This window comes from Chlorocebus sabaeus, chromosome 12 (assembly GCF_047675955.1).
Source record: "Chlorocebus sabaeus isolate Y175 chromosome 12, mChlSab1.0.hap1, whole genome shotgun sequence".
Taxonomy (NCBI): Eukaryota; Metazoa; Chordata; class Mammalia; order Primates; family Cercopithecidae; genus Chlorocebus; species Chlorocebus sabaeus.
The window spans coordinates 45696402-45709626 of NC_132915.1; positions in this window are offsets into that span (position 1 = coordinate 45696402).

Consider the following 13225-nt stretch of genomic DNA (forward strand, 5'->3'; position numbering starts at 1 on the left):
TCCTCGTGGTCCCTCTACTATAGGATGCCACAGCAGAGCAGGAGCCCTCTGCCACGGGCTGGGCTCTGCTACAGGGGCCAGACTCCAGAGGCGCATCCCGCAGGCTGTGTAGCCACAGCCCTCTTCCCACTCTGAGCTCCCAGATCATGGGAGCCTAATCAGCAATCCAGAAACACAGAGGCTACCCTTCTAGAAGTCCTACCACCTGGCCCAGGAAGGAAAGCAAGGGGGAGGGCAGAGTTTCTGACCCTTAGACCATCAATCCTAGTTCCTCCCCTCTTGCCACCTCCCACACTTCCTGCCCAAGCTCCAGCCATACTTTCCCCTCATGGGCAAGCCCCGCTTCAGTCCTTGATGGCCCTATGTGGGGATCACACCCTAGTTAAAAGACTTAAGGATAGATGGGAGAAATTAGGTTCTCATCCTTTTGAACCTCCTACAATAGCAAACATGAATCTCTTGTTCAGTTACACCAACAACTGGTGTGCCAGTTGGGATTAGTGTGCAGAAGAGAGAACTCTGATACAAGGCGATAAGCTCCTTGTGGGCCATATCTGTGTCGGATTCACCCCAGCTCTGCTTCTGTCTTGTGCGCAGAGTCCTTATTCTGAGAATTCACAGGAGAAAATATCTGGGGGTACTAGACACTCTATCTCCCCTTTCCCTGTGGCCTCTCCCCATCCCAAGCCACGGGGGACAAAATGCTGCCATTGCATGCTGCCGGTGACTCTGGGCAGACTGGCTCCCTGGTCCTTCAGACCAATCTTAAACCCAAGGAACATCGCCTGCCACCAGTCCCCCGCCCCTTCCTCACCTCAACTTAATGAGCAAATAAGGAAAGAAAATTAAAGCAAAAAAAATTAAACAGCTTTAGCTAAGATCAATAGAATTCTATAAAGCTCTGGGCTGTGGTATTGAGTGAGTGCAGAGTAATCCCCTGCATATTGCATGTTAAGTTAACTTGTAAGAGAAATATGCTCCTTCTCGGCCTCGCACCTTCTCCTCCATGGTGAAGGAGGAAGCAGGGAACACAAATTAAAATAATGTTGATTTAGTTTTTAAAGGGAGTGCCCAGGAGCATTTTCTGCATGGCCAACTGAAAACTCCAGCCCAGGCTGCAGAACGCCTCTCTCTACACGATACAAAGAGAATATTTGATCCCCAGAGCTCAGCCCGCTGGTGGATTTTTATTTTGTTTTTGGTTTTTGTTTCTTTTATGCTTTCCTTTGGATCTCAAACTTTTAAATGCCAACTTGAAAATTCTTTTTTTCAGCAAAGGGTCCCTGCTCCACTCCAATGCGATTGCAGGGAATCATTAGTCCTAACACATGGCAGTGTGCAATCTGGGCACACCGCACCAGGGAGGCAGGCGGGGAAGAACGGGCATGACGTGGGTCCCTATGTCCTGTCACTGGCTTGGCTTCCCCCCCAGGTGAGGGAGAACTCAGGGAACCAGGTCATCGCGTTTGCTCCTGGCAATTTAGCCACCTCTTCAGGTCCTGCAGACACCCACCTAAATTCCAACCAGGGAGCAAGGCATCAGAAACCATTCATGCCCACTGGACCAGTCCTTCTGAAAGACAGGCAGCCAAGAGGCAGCCGAGCCTGGTGCCAGGCAGCCAGAGCTTGAAGGAGGGGTGGTGGATTCAGGCAGACCTGTGGCCAAACCCCAGCCCCACCATTACAAGCTGCACAACTTTAACCAAGTTAGTTAACGTTTGAAGTCCCATCTTCAAAACAGGAATCATAATACCTCTCTGGCAGAACAGCACTGGGGATTAAATGAGATATATCATGTGAAAAAAAAAATACCTGGCCTAGAGTAAACGCTCAGTAAACGTTGGCTTCCTTCTAAAGGGTTGACCCTGTGCACCTGGAAATGGGCAATGGCACAGGGACTACACACCGAATTCTGAATTCATTTCCGAGTCTCCAGCACCAAACACATTAAACAAGAAAAGCTGAGTGATGAATTAATGAATAGCCAGAACCATAGAGCTAATCCTTCATTGCTATCTTGCAAATAGTTTTTTCACATTATGAAATGAATTCATGCTTGATGTAGAGTTCTTAAGAAGTATTGATAATCAAAGAGAAGGAAATACAAATCATCCAGAATCTTGCCAACAAGAAACAGCTGCCATTATGGTTTCGGTATATAACCTTCTGGGTATTTGTCAACATGTCTACGGAGATATAAATATTTGTTAGAGCAAAATGGAACCATTCTGAAACACTTTTTACATCACCTGTTTTGCTTATTTAACAATGGACCAGGAACATCTCTCCATGCCATTCAGTTTCCTTCTATGTGAGTTTTTAAGTGCTGAAAATATGGCACTGATTCAATATACACAAATTTATGTAAAAGGACTCCTCCCTGGATATCCAGGCTATTTTCAATGTGTTCTTTTGATGGCTGACTCTATAGACAACTATCTATAGGTGAACACTTTAGACCTCTATCTTTGTAACTGGGTCTGAATACACCCTAGAAATAAACCCCTACAAATGGAATTGCTCGGTCCAAGACTCTGGAAAAATTTAAGGCCCACCAGAAAGGGAGATAAAAATAATGACATTGTGCAAACAAAGCTCACACACAATGCTCACAGGTACCTGACCACCCTTCCAGAGCAAACAGCCCCAGTCCCAGCCCAGGCAGGATGTTCAGAACTAGGGATGACCTTAGGAGCGGCCAGGACTGGCCACCCCACTAGGGAAGGGGGTGTAGTGAATAACAGGGCCAGAATTAGGCCTGGTGCCCTCACCTATGGCTATTTGACCCCAGGCAAGTATTTTAATGACAGTGAGGCTCTGAGAACTCTGTAAAAATAAGGATAATGGTACTTTTCCATCTGCTTTGGGCGGGGGGTTGTAAGGAGCTAATGAAAGGATATCTGTGAAAATGCTTTGCAAACAGCAAATGAAATTGGGGAGGAGCTGCTCTGGGGGCAGCTCAGGGAAATTGAACAGTTTTCCCAAACCTCCAGAGACAATCTTCTCAGTGTGTGGCTTTGGGCTTTTGTTTGAAATGATGTGAATTCCCAGAACATCAGACACACCCACGGTCAAATGTAAGTACAAAACACACCCAAGCCAAGGGTGCTGGGAATCCTGGCCCCTCTCGATTCAGGGTTATTCACCCTGGGTCTGCCCGCCTTCCTTCCATGCTTCTTTCCTTCCTTCCTTCCACCCATGCAATCAGCTGCCCTGCAGAATGTAAATTACAAACATCTCCCAAAGCAACTACCTGGAACCCTCACCCATTCCACTCAATGGCTTCTGATGGAAAGAAAAAAAAAAAAAAAGGAAACACACACAGGCATCCTTGCTAATTTATTCAAGTATTTTAGGACACTGGGGATATTTCCTGATGGCAAACAACTTTACTCTTGGAGACTTTCAGCAAAGACGGTTAAGACTGCGGTTTCCTTCCTGCAGCCTGAGCTTCAGTCTGGCACAGTGTTTGCTACCATAGTTCCTCCAGGGCAGATTCTTACGATAGGGAAGGTAGGAAGTGGGTCAAAAGAACCCAAGATCAACCAGTACAACTGTTCTCTCCTGGTCTGTCAGAGCAGTAAGGCTCTGGAGTTTAATGTGCTTGGCTCTTCAGTAGTGTCTAAGGGAGAGGATACAGTCGTGGTTTCTTAGTTTCTATTTCTGGTTGGGCCAGTAAAGCCCCTTTCTCATCCTTTTCTGCTTATCACTAGAGACAGAAACTAAAAACCATGGCTTCAGCCTGCTAAAAAGCCTAAAACAAAACAGAACCACCACCACCACCAAATAAGGTGGATTGGACAAGCTTGCAAGGAATCCTAATTTGCCAACCCAGAGGTGGTTTCAGCTGCAGTGAAGGCACAGGGGACCTGCTGACTGAGAAAATGCACTCATCCTCAAGAACACTTCCTGTATGTGGGGACAGGGAGAAGCTGTTGGGGGTGCAAAGCTGCGAGAGGCAGCGTCCACCCCAAGGAGTGTTTAAGAGTTTGTACCTTGTGGTCAGAAAAGGCTGGGCCTGAAGTCCAGCTTTGCCACTCCTGTATGCTGCACCTTGGGTAAGATCATTGACTTTGTTAAGCCTACATAAAATGGGAGTAGAGCAATTTACCTCTAGGAGGTTGGTACGGTTTGGCTCTGTGTCCCCACCAAAATCTCATCTTGTAGCTCCCATAATTCCTATCTGTTGTGGGAGGGAAATAATTGAATCATGGGGGCAAGTCTTTCCTGTGCTATTCTCATGATAGTGAATACGTCTTCTGAGATTTGATGGTTTTAAAAATAGGAGTTTCCCTGAACACGCTCTCTCTCTCTCATCTGCCACCATGTGAGATGTGCCTTTCACCTTCCACCATGATTGTGAGGCCTCCCCAACCATGTGAAACTATAAGTGCATTAAGCCTCTTTCTTTTGTAAATTGCCCAGTCTCGCGTATATCTTTATCATCAGTGTGAAAACGGACTAATACAGAGGTGTTGTGAAGAAAAAATGAGATGATGTCAATATAAATGAATATATTGCTGTGACAGACATTTTTCTCAACCATAAGCTTTCAGCCCACTCACTTTGCACCCCAACTCCTCCAGCAATGCTATCTTGGCTGAGCCCAGAGCATTATCAGTCACTTTCTAGACACTGGAAAAGTTTGATTCTCAGAAATCAATGAAGTCCAGATTCTCCTAACGCTAAAACTTCAATTTCTCATCCAATTCAAAGGCTCTGTCTTTCCCCAGCTCAGGCCTACATCAGGCTCAGTAACCTGCAGTTGGGAAGGGGGTATTTTTCTTTACTCTCAGTCCCTCCTCCACTTCCTCTGGCTTCTCCAGGACTGTGGCAGAAGGAGGGAGGCAAGGTCAAGGGTGGTCTTAGAGAGTTCAGACTGCTATAACAAAACACCATAAACTGGTGTCTTATAAACAGAGAATTTATTTCTCACAGTCCTGGAGGTGGAGAAGTCCAAGATCAAGTCACTGGCAGATTTGGTGTTTGGTGAGAGCCTCTTCCTGGTTCATAGAGAGCTATATTCTCACCATAACCTCACACGGCAGAAAGGGTAAGGGAGCTCTCAGGGCCTCTTTAAAAAGGGCACTAATCTCATTTATGAAGGCTCCACCCTCAGGACCTAATTACCTCTCAAAGTCCCCATCTCCTAATACCATAGAACTGGGCATTAGGTTTCAACATATGAATTTAGGGGACAAAAACATTTTTTTTGTCTAAATGTCAAAAAGGGGCTAAAATAGTCAATCGACTTAGCTGCACTGTGAAGATCTGCATGGGGCCCTGTATGTGGCAGATGGCCAAACCCTGACTCTGTCACCCACGGGCTCTTCAGTGCCTTCCTCTACCTCCATCGAAGCACCTCCTCCCCAATCCCACGTCTCCCCATGTGACTGAGATTGCCCTTGGAAAGGCCATCCTCTTGGGCATAGCCTTATCAAGAGGCCTCTACTCTTAAGACTGCCCATCCATAGTGCCCACTTAGCTGATGGGAAACAGCATCCTCACCCCTCCAACACTGGCAGTGTGCAACATGCCCACCTCAGCCTTTCTCCTCATACTGCTAACCTTCTCCTTTGGACTTTTGCAGTTTCAGTGCCTCCATGTGCCAGAGGATGCAGATTAATTTTGGCCAGAATTCTCTCACCATGTCTACTCCCACAGCAGCTGTGGAAGTGTCTAGGTGTTTCTTCAGTTCCACGATCATTCAGCTAAAGGGTGAGGTGGAGTGACGAGTGAAAGATCAGTCCCCCTTCTGGCTAATCACCCCAAACTTAGAGTTCTTCTGCTAGGAAATGTGTGTCCTTCCACCAGGTAGCCTATTCTTTTCAAAGAGATCTTTACTCACTCTGATAGTACTGAGGATGACAGTGCTGACACTTACAGGCATTCATTATGAGCTAAACACTGTTCTAAGAATTCTAGATGTAGAATTGCCTGGTCCATATATAATAACTCATTTAATCCTCACAGCATCCCTGTGAGGTGGATGCTATCATCATCCCACTTCACAGGTAAGTACATGGAAGTACAGAGCTAAGTAATTTAGCCAAGATCTTGCAGCTAGTAGTAGCAAAGAAGAAACTTGAACCCAGATTCTCTGGCTTTAGCTTTTGGACCCTAATCACAAATTCCTATTTCCTCTATGTCTTTCTCTTAAGTAGAAGTGAACAATGGACTAAAGCATCTGAAAATATGCTAGTTATTTTTTGGCATGTGCTGCAAATGTGTCTGGTACCAGTCTTCAGAATGCAGGAGTATTTGTCGCTCTGTTCTCAGCTTTCAGTCATCCAAAATTCCACAGACAATAGTCAAAGTTCCATTTAATATAGTGTTAAATATATAAATCTCTTAGAACTTTGCTCACCATTCATCAACAATAAATGGAAGTTTCAAAGCTAGGGAGCTCATGGCTTGACAGGGAGAAAAATAGCCAGGAAATAGAGCATCATAATACAGTATGGATGCTGTAGTGTATAATTTTGTGTCATGAATTCTCACAAATATTTATTAGAAACCTATTATGGGCTGTTAGGGGCTGAAGATATAATGATCAATTTGGATGAGGTTCCCATCCTGTGGAAAGCCCCTGCAATTGGAAGGAAAAATATTCTCTAGAAAGAAGGAATTTCTGTTATCTACTGCTACATAAACTATCTCAAATTTAGAGGCTTAAGATGACAACCATCATTTATTGGCTCATAATTCTACAACTTGAACAGGGCTCAGAGGGGACCTCCTAGGGTCTCTTAGGTGGCTGCAATCAGCTGGGAACTCAGCCAAGGAATATCCATGAAGGCATCACTGACGTGTGTGGCAATTGGTGCCAGCTGAGAGCTAGTATGCATAGATTTTCCTCCAAGTGGCTTCTCTTCCTCCACTAGTCTCCACTGACCTCCTTATCAATGGCAGCTGGTTTCCAAGAAGGAGGTCCCACTGCGCAAGTACTTATCAAGTCTCTACATTCTAATGTCACTGGCCAAGCAAGTCCCATGGCTGAGCCCAGAGTCCATATGGGAGGGGATCACTCTAAGAGAAACATGGTCCACTGGGGATCACTGATGGACAGTCTACCACAAGAAGCTTCACAAGATGTCTGACCCACTGGCTGCCTCTCCCAGGGCACTGGGTCAGGTATGTTCCTAGCAACCACCCTCCCTCCAAAAGCTCCACCCCAGCAGGCAGTTCTGGGAGGCAGGGCTCAAATCAGAAGGGCAAGGTATAGGACTTGCTTTGTTCAAGTCAGAAATTTACCTTCTGTGTCATCACCTATGTGCCACCAATTTCAAGAGGCACCGAGCAGGTCCCCCATCTCAAAAAATAACCCCACTCTCTGCCACCTCACCATTATCATTTCATTCTTTGCAGGGGGAACATTTATGTTTGACTTCAATGGAGACATCCTTAGTTAATATGGATCAGAGCCCCACTGTAAGTGATCTTGTTTGTAATTTACAATTATAGCAGAGTATGCACAAAGTCTTGCTGGCCCAGAGGAGATCTTGAGGGCGGTTCACCAGGAATTAGTCAAATCGTTCACAGCAAAGTCTCAGGGCATGGGAAAGCATCCTCTCGGTGGGTTGGTAAGAACATTCTGGCTGCTGTGAAGGGAAATCCTCAGTAGAGTGCAAAAGAGCTAACAGAACCCTAGCGGTGCTGCCGTGGACCTGGGCTGGTCATGTAGTTTTAATTCAAAATTTCTCTTCCGCCTTTTGTCAACTCTTTCTTTCTTTACCCAAAGGGGCTTAGCTTTTGGAACTCAACAGCTAGGAAGAAGTTCCCCTTTTCTCTGTTTCTCCTATCACATTGTTTCCCCAAGGCCATGAACACAGGATGATTAGCCTAATTGAAGGGGGCAAAAAGCCAAAGAAATTACAATGATTGAGGGGCAGGGCTCTGTGGACATTTCCAAAAATTCTTATCCCATCACATAAGTATGCATAACCTAACCAAACAGCGAAACTAATATTGGTCTCATCCCATTGAGTGGGTTCCACCACAATTAACAAGCCCTTGTATTGTCTTTGTAAATTCGAGAACCTCTCCAGGTATTTTTGTAGACAGAGTAGGCTGAGCAGGAGCTACCTGACACCGGTAGTCAAGATGCTGGCATCCAGAATTGGAAAATGAGGTAAGTAACTCCCCTTATAAACAGACTTACTCCACTGGCAACTGTAGCTTTTGCAGAACGATAGGAAATGACATGGTCAGAATTGTATTTGGGGAAGATTCATCTGGCAGCAACATACAGGCTGATTTAGAGGTGGCAGATCTAATAATAATACCCAGGAATTGTACTAGCATCGTGGGGGACCCTGTACTAGGCACTGGATGTGGTCACTCCCACTTCATCCTCACATAACTGTGAGCTAGGGTAATATTTTCTGTCACGCAGATAAGAAAATTAAAGTCAAAGATGTCCAGACACTTGCCCAAGGGCTAAACTGCAAATAAGAAGCAGAGTCAAGATGACATTCAGATCCAGCTGGCTTTGAAGCCCCGGCTTGTATCTGTCCAGAAGGTATGACAATTGCATGGCCAAGACATGATCAAGGCCAGAACTAAGGTGCGGAGGCAAATACAGTAAAGAAAACAGCAGACAGAAAGCCATGTGTCAGAGAAGACCTTGAGAGGACCCAGTGCAGACCCGAAGCTGCGGCAGACTGAGAGAGACATTCTCAATTCTTCTTGCCTGTGCCTGCAGCAGACATTGAACTGGATTGGCTTTTGAACCCAACGAGGAACAATGATGGAAGCCTTTATCATGTTTTGTTTCAGAAAACTGGTCATTCTTACACATTTCATAAGCCAGGAGCAGAGTAATTATCTACTTACTTAAAGCCATCTCCTGATTTGTGTATTTATTCCTTCAGGAAGCTGGTGGGGTGGGGTTGGGAAGGGTGGCAGAAATAGGAAACAAAATCCTGGAAACATCATTAATTATTATTTCCTAGAGCTAGTAGTGCCCCGCTATTACCTGCTGGTCACTTGAGGCCAGGCCCAACTCGTCCACCTTTTTTGGCTTCTACTGCTTAGCATATAGTGCCCTACACAAAGCAGACATTCAACAGGTGCTTTGAGATAATGAGGCTGACAGTGTCACCCAGGAGACATCCCACTGCTGGGATCCAGACCCTGTCCCAAGCCTGGTTTGTGGGTACTTAAGCAAGTCACTTAACGTCTTGGTGCCTCTGTGTATTCATCTGAAGGACAAGAATAATGATGGGACTTATCTCTCTGGGTTGTTAGTAAGATCAATGAGTTATGTAAAAGACTTAAAGCAGTGCATTCCAAAAAGATGAGCTGATATTAGTAGCAGTATTGAATGTTTGGGTCCCATTAGGATCTGCTACCTTGTCTCAGCCACAGGCCCCTAGGGCTGGTGACAGGGATGCCTGGGTTATTAGATACAGGGCATTTATTGCCAAGCAGAAGCCTGAGCCCATTGTTCTGAGTAATTACGCTCAAAGTTCTGGGAACCTGCTTGTTTCTGTCCTTTTAGCATCTCCTCCTGTGCTGCTGCTTGGCTCTGCGCCTAGCCCGAGTCTGTGTTGGTTTCTGGAGTCTGCCACTTGTAGAAATGTCTATTTTAGCAGGGTGTCTCCTCTTGGCCTGGGAGACCCTTGCTGAGCCCTGCTTTGTTCCCCTCAGGCATGTGGAGAAACTACTCTGGCTAATCCCTCCTGCCTACCAGGCCACAGATGCCTCAGGAAAGTACTGACTCTCCAGGCAGGAAGAAAGGAAATCATTTTATAGCTCTGACATTTTGGGGAAGGGGGTTCCTGGAAGCACCCTCACTTGCATCCCCAGTGGTCCCCTGCCACTGAAGCTTCTAATGCAAACTTCATCTTTCTCCCCCAAGTTGACACACTTTTCTAACTTCCTGGACTCAACAGGGGATGAGCTTTCTTCCAAGCCCCTCTCCCCTATGGGTTTTCCCATCTCCCTCCCCACCCTCTCCCCTATGGGTTTTCCCATCTCCCTCCCCACCCTCTCCCCTATGGGTTTTCCCATCTCCCTCCCCACCTGACTCTGTAGAGAAGAAGTTTTGGTTTCTTGGTCTGACCGCTGGCCCGTCAGCTTTCCTCCATGCCTCTCCTTTTGAATTTTCTGCCAAAGCTGACTTGAACTCCTACTTTTGAGAAAGCCATAGTCACAAGGTACAAGAAGTTTTATCCTCTAGCCTCTTGACCTCTGCCTACCAAATCCCTCCTACCTGTCCTTCACTGGCCACCCTCACAACTTTCCCTGCAGTGCAGACGCTTCCTTCCTCTTCTTTCCTTCCTTCCTTCTATAATCGCCCAGTGGTTCATCTTGTCTGCTGCCTAGACAGAGCCAATTTATCAAGACAGGGCAATGGCAATTGAGAAAGAATAATTCTCACAGAGCTGGCTGTACAGGAGACTGGAGTTTTATTATTACTCAGTCTTGAAGAAAACTCTGGGATTAGGATTTTTAAGGACAATTTGGTGGGTAGAGGCCAGTGAGTCGGGAGTGCTGATTGGGTCTGAGATGAAATCATAGGGAGTCAAAGCTGTCTTCTTGCACTGAGCCAGTTCCTGGGTGGGGGCCATATGACTCTATGAGCCGGTTTATCCATCTGGGTTGTGCCAGCTGGTCCATCAAGTGCAGGGTCTGCAAAATATCTTAGGCACTGGTGTCAGGTTTTATAATAATGATGTTATTCCCCAAGAGCAATTTGGGGAGGGTCAGAATCTTGTAGCCTCCAGCTGCATGACTCCTAAACCATAATTTCTAATCTTGTGGCCAATCTGTTAGTCCTGCAAAGGCAGACTAGTCCCTAGGCAGGAATGTTTGTTTTGTGAAAGGACTGTTATGGTCTTTGTTTCAAAGATAAACTATACAATAAGTTTCTCCCAAAGTTAGTTTGGATTACGAATGCTCAGGAATGAACAAGGGCAGCTTGGAGGTTCAAAGAAAGATAGAGTTGATTAGGTCAGATCTTTTTCATCACCATCATTTTTAGTTATAAGTTTGCAACAGTGATTTCACTAGCTATTGAGAGAATTTTCTCCTGGGCTCTTCTTGGCCCACTGTCAGTCTTCCCTCTCTCCTGTCCTCTGTTCACTTCCATCTGATGCAAACATGCAGCATTCACACCCAGTTTGAAGAGATTTTCCTTGACCCCATTGGCCTATTTGGCCTGCATCCTATCACATTATTTCCTTTTCAGTTCCAAGCCTTTGGATCTAGAAGTGGGTATCTCTTGCCTCTCCCTCCTTCTCTCCCATTCTCTCCCTAAACCCTTCTCTCCAATTGCTTTTCACCTCATGGCTGTATTGAAGATGCTCTCCCAAAGGTCTTCAGAAAAACCTGAGCCTCCAAACCAAATAACTATTTCTTAATCCTTAACCTTCCAGACCTTTCAGAAGCAGATGCCCCCATTGGACACACACTCCTCCCCATAAACCTCTCCTCCCTGGGCTTGCCTGGTGCCTCCCTTTCCCCACCCTCTGACCTCTCCAACTGCTTTTTGTCTATGTTCTTCTTGAGCTTATTCCAAGGCCAGGATCCTTTTCTTCAGGGATCACATGTTAAAACTCAATGATCTTCTCTAGGCCAGTGACTCTCCAATCTGGAGCTGCTTCCAGCACATTTTTACTTTGCATCTGATAACCAGATCAAACCGACAGGTTTCGAACTCAATGACTTGGCACCAGCCCAGTCGGCTTTCCCTCCTAACATCTGCATTTCTCTCAGGGGTCCATGGATTTTTAGGAACTTCAACTTGCAATGCAGATTCACCAATGTCCTGTGCCTTTCTCTGACTTCCAGGTCCTCAAGACTTATGGACTCATCCCTTAAGAATTTCTTTCCCTTTCCCTCTATCCTCATGGCCACCCATCCAAGGCTTCCACATTTATTCCTGGAGGATCACAAACTGACTTATTTTCTCTCTAGACTGCCTCCAAATGTGCCCCATTTAGGTACAAATTCTGCCTTTGCTAGCTATGGGATTATTTCAAGCATTTAGATCTCATCTCCCCAAGATTATAAACACCTGGAGGACAGGGACAGAATCACCTTCTTTCAGCCATCCCAGCACAGTGTCATGTCCACTATAGACACACAACAATACTTTGGAAATACCCACACAATGAACTGGCATTAGCTAGGGCCTGAGACATGTCCTCTATCGTGTTTCCTGCACAGTGATCATGACTGGTCTGCCCCATCCATGCCAATCACTCTCTTCTTATCCCTGGCAGCAATGGTTCCACCCCTCCCAGTCAACTTCCCAACTCTGACCACTCCTGGATGACCTTGTCTTAGTCTCTGTACTTCCCAGTTTCTCTTAGCACCAATGTCGAGTGGGGGTACAGAGCTTGGTGGGCTTGAGGGAGTGTGCACCCTTGGCACTATCTTGCCACTTGGTCTAAATATCTTTCGGTATAGTCTGTGGTCCTTTATTTAGATGCAGAATGTTTTGTTTTTGACAGAGTTTCGCTCTTGTTGCCCAGGCTGGAGTGCAAAGGTGTGATCTCAGCTCACCACAATCTCCACCTCCCGGGTTCAAGCGATTCTCCTGCCTCAGCCTCCCAAGCAGCTGGGATTACAGGCATGTGCCACCATGCCGGGCTATTTTTGTATTTTTAGCAGAGACAGGGTTTCTCCATGTTGGTCAGACTGGTCTTGAACTCCCAACCCGAGGTGATCTGCCCGCCTTGGCCTCCCAAAGTGCTGGGATTACAGGTCCGTGAGCCACCGCACCTGGCAAAGATGTAAAAACTTTCTAAAGGCAGGGACTACACTGATTTTGCCAGCCCTGAATGGAGAGGTGTGTGTGTTAAGCCTGGTGAGCATCTGCAGTGCTCGCAAGCCAATACTGGTGCTGAGTATTCCCCAGGCAATCCGAAGCCCTCTATGCAAAATACAAATATTTTACATTTTTCTGAATGTGTCTTTTTTTCAACAGGAAAAAAAAATTACTTTCATAAGAAAAAAAGTCAAAGTTGGAAAGTTCTTAGTTTTGCTACCATTAGCTAAAAAAAGACCGATTAAAGACAAATGCGCCCATGAGTCAACTGGGAGGTGATTAAGCAGTCACGCTCCATGCCCTCAGGGAGGTCATTACCTTGAAGAATGCAGCAGCCTCTGCAACTCCTATTAATGGTATATATTGACTGCATCTGTTTTCGAAATCCTTTCCCTTAAGGACCAGGCACACTCCCTCAAGCTCACCAAGCTCTGCACCACCCACCCA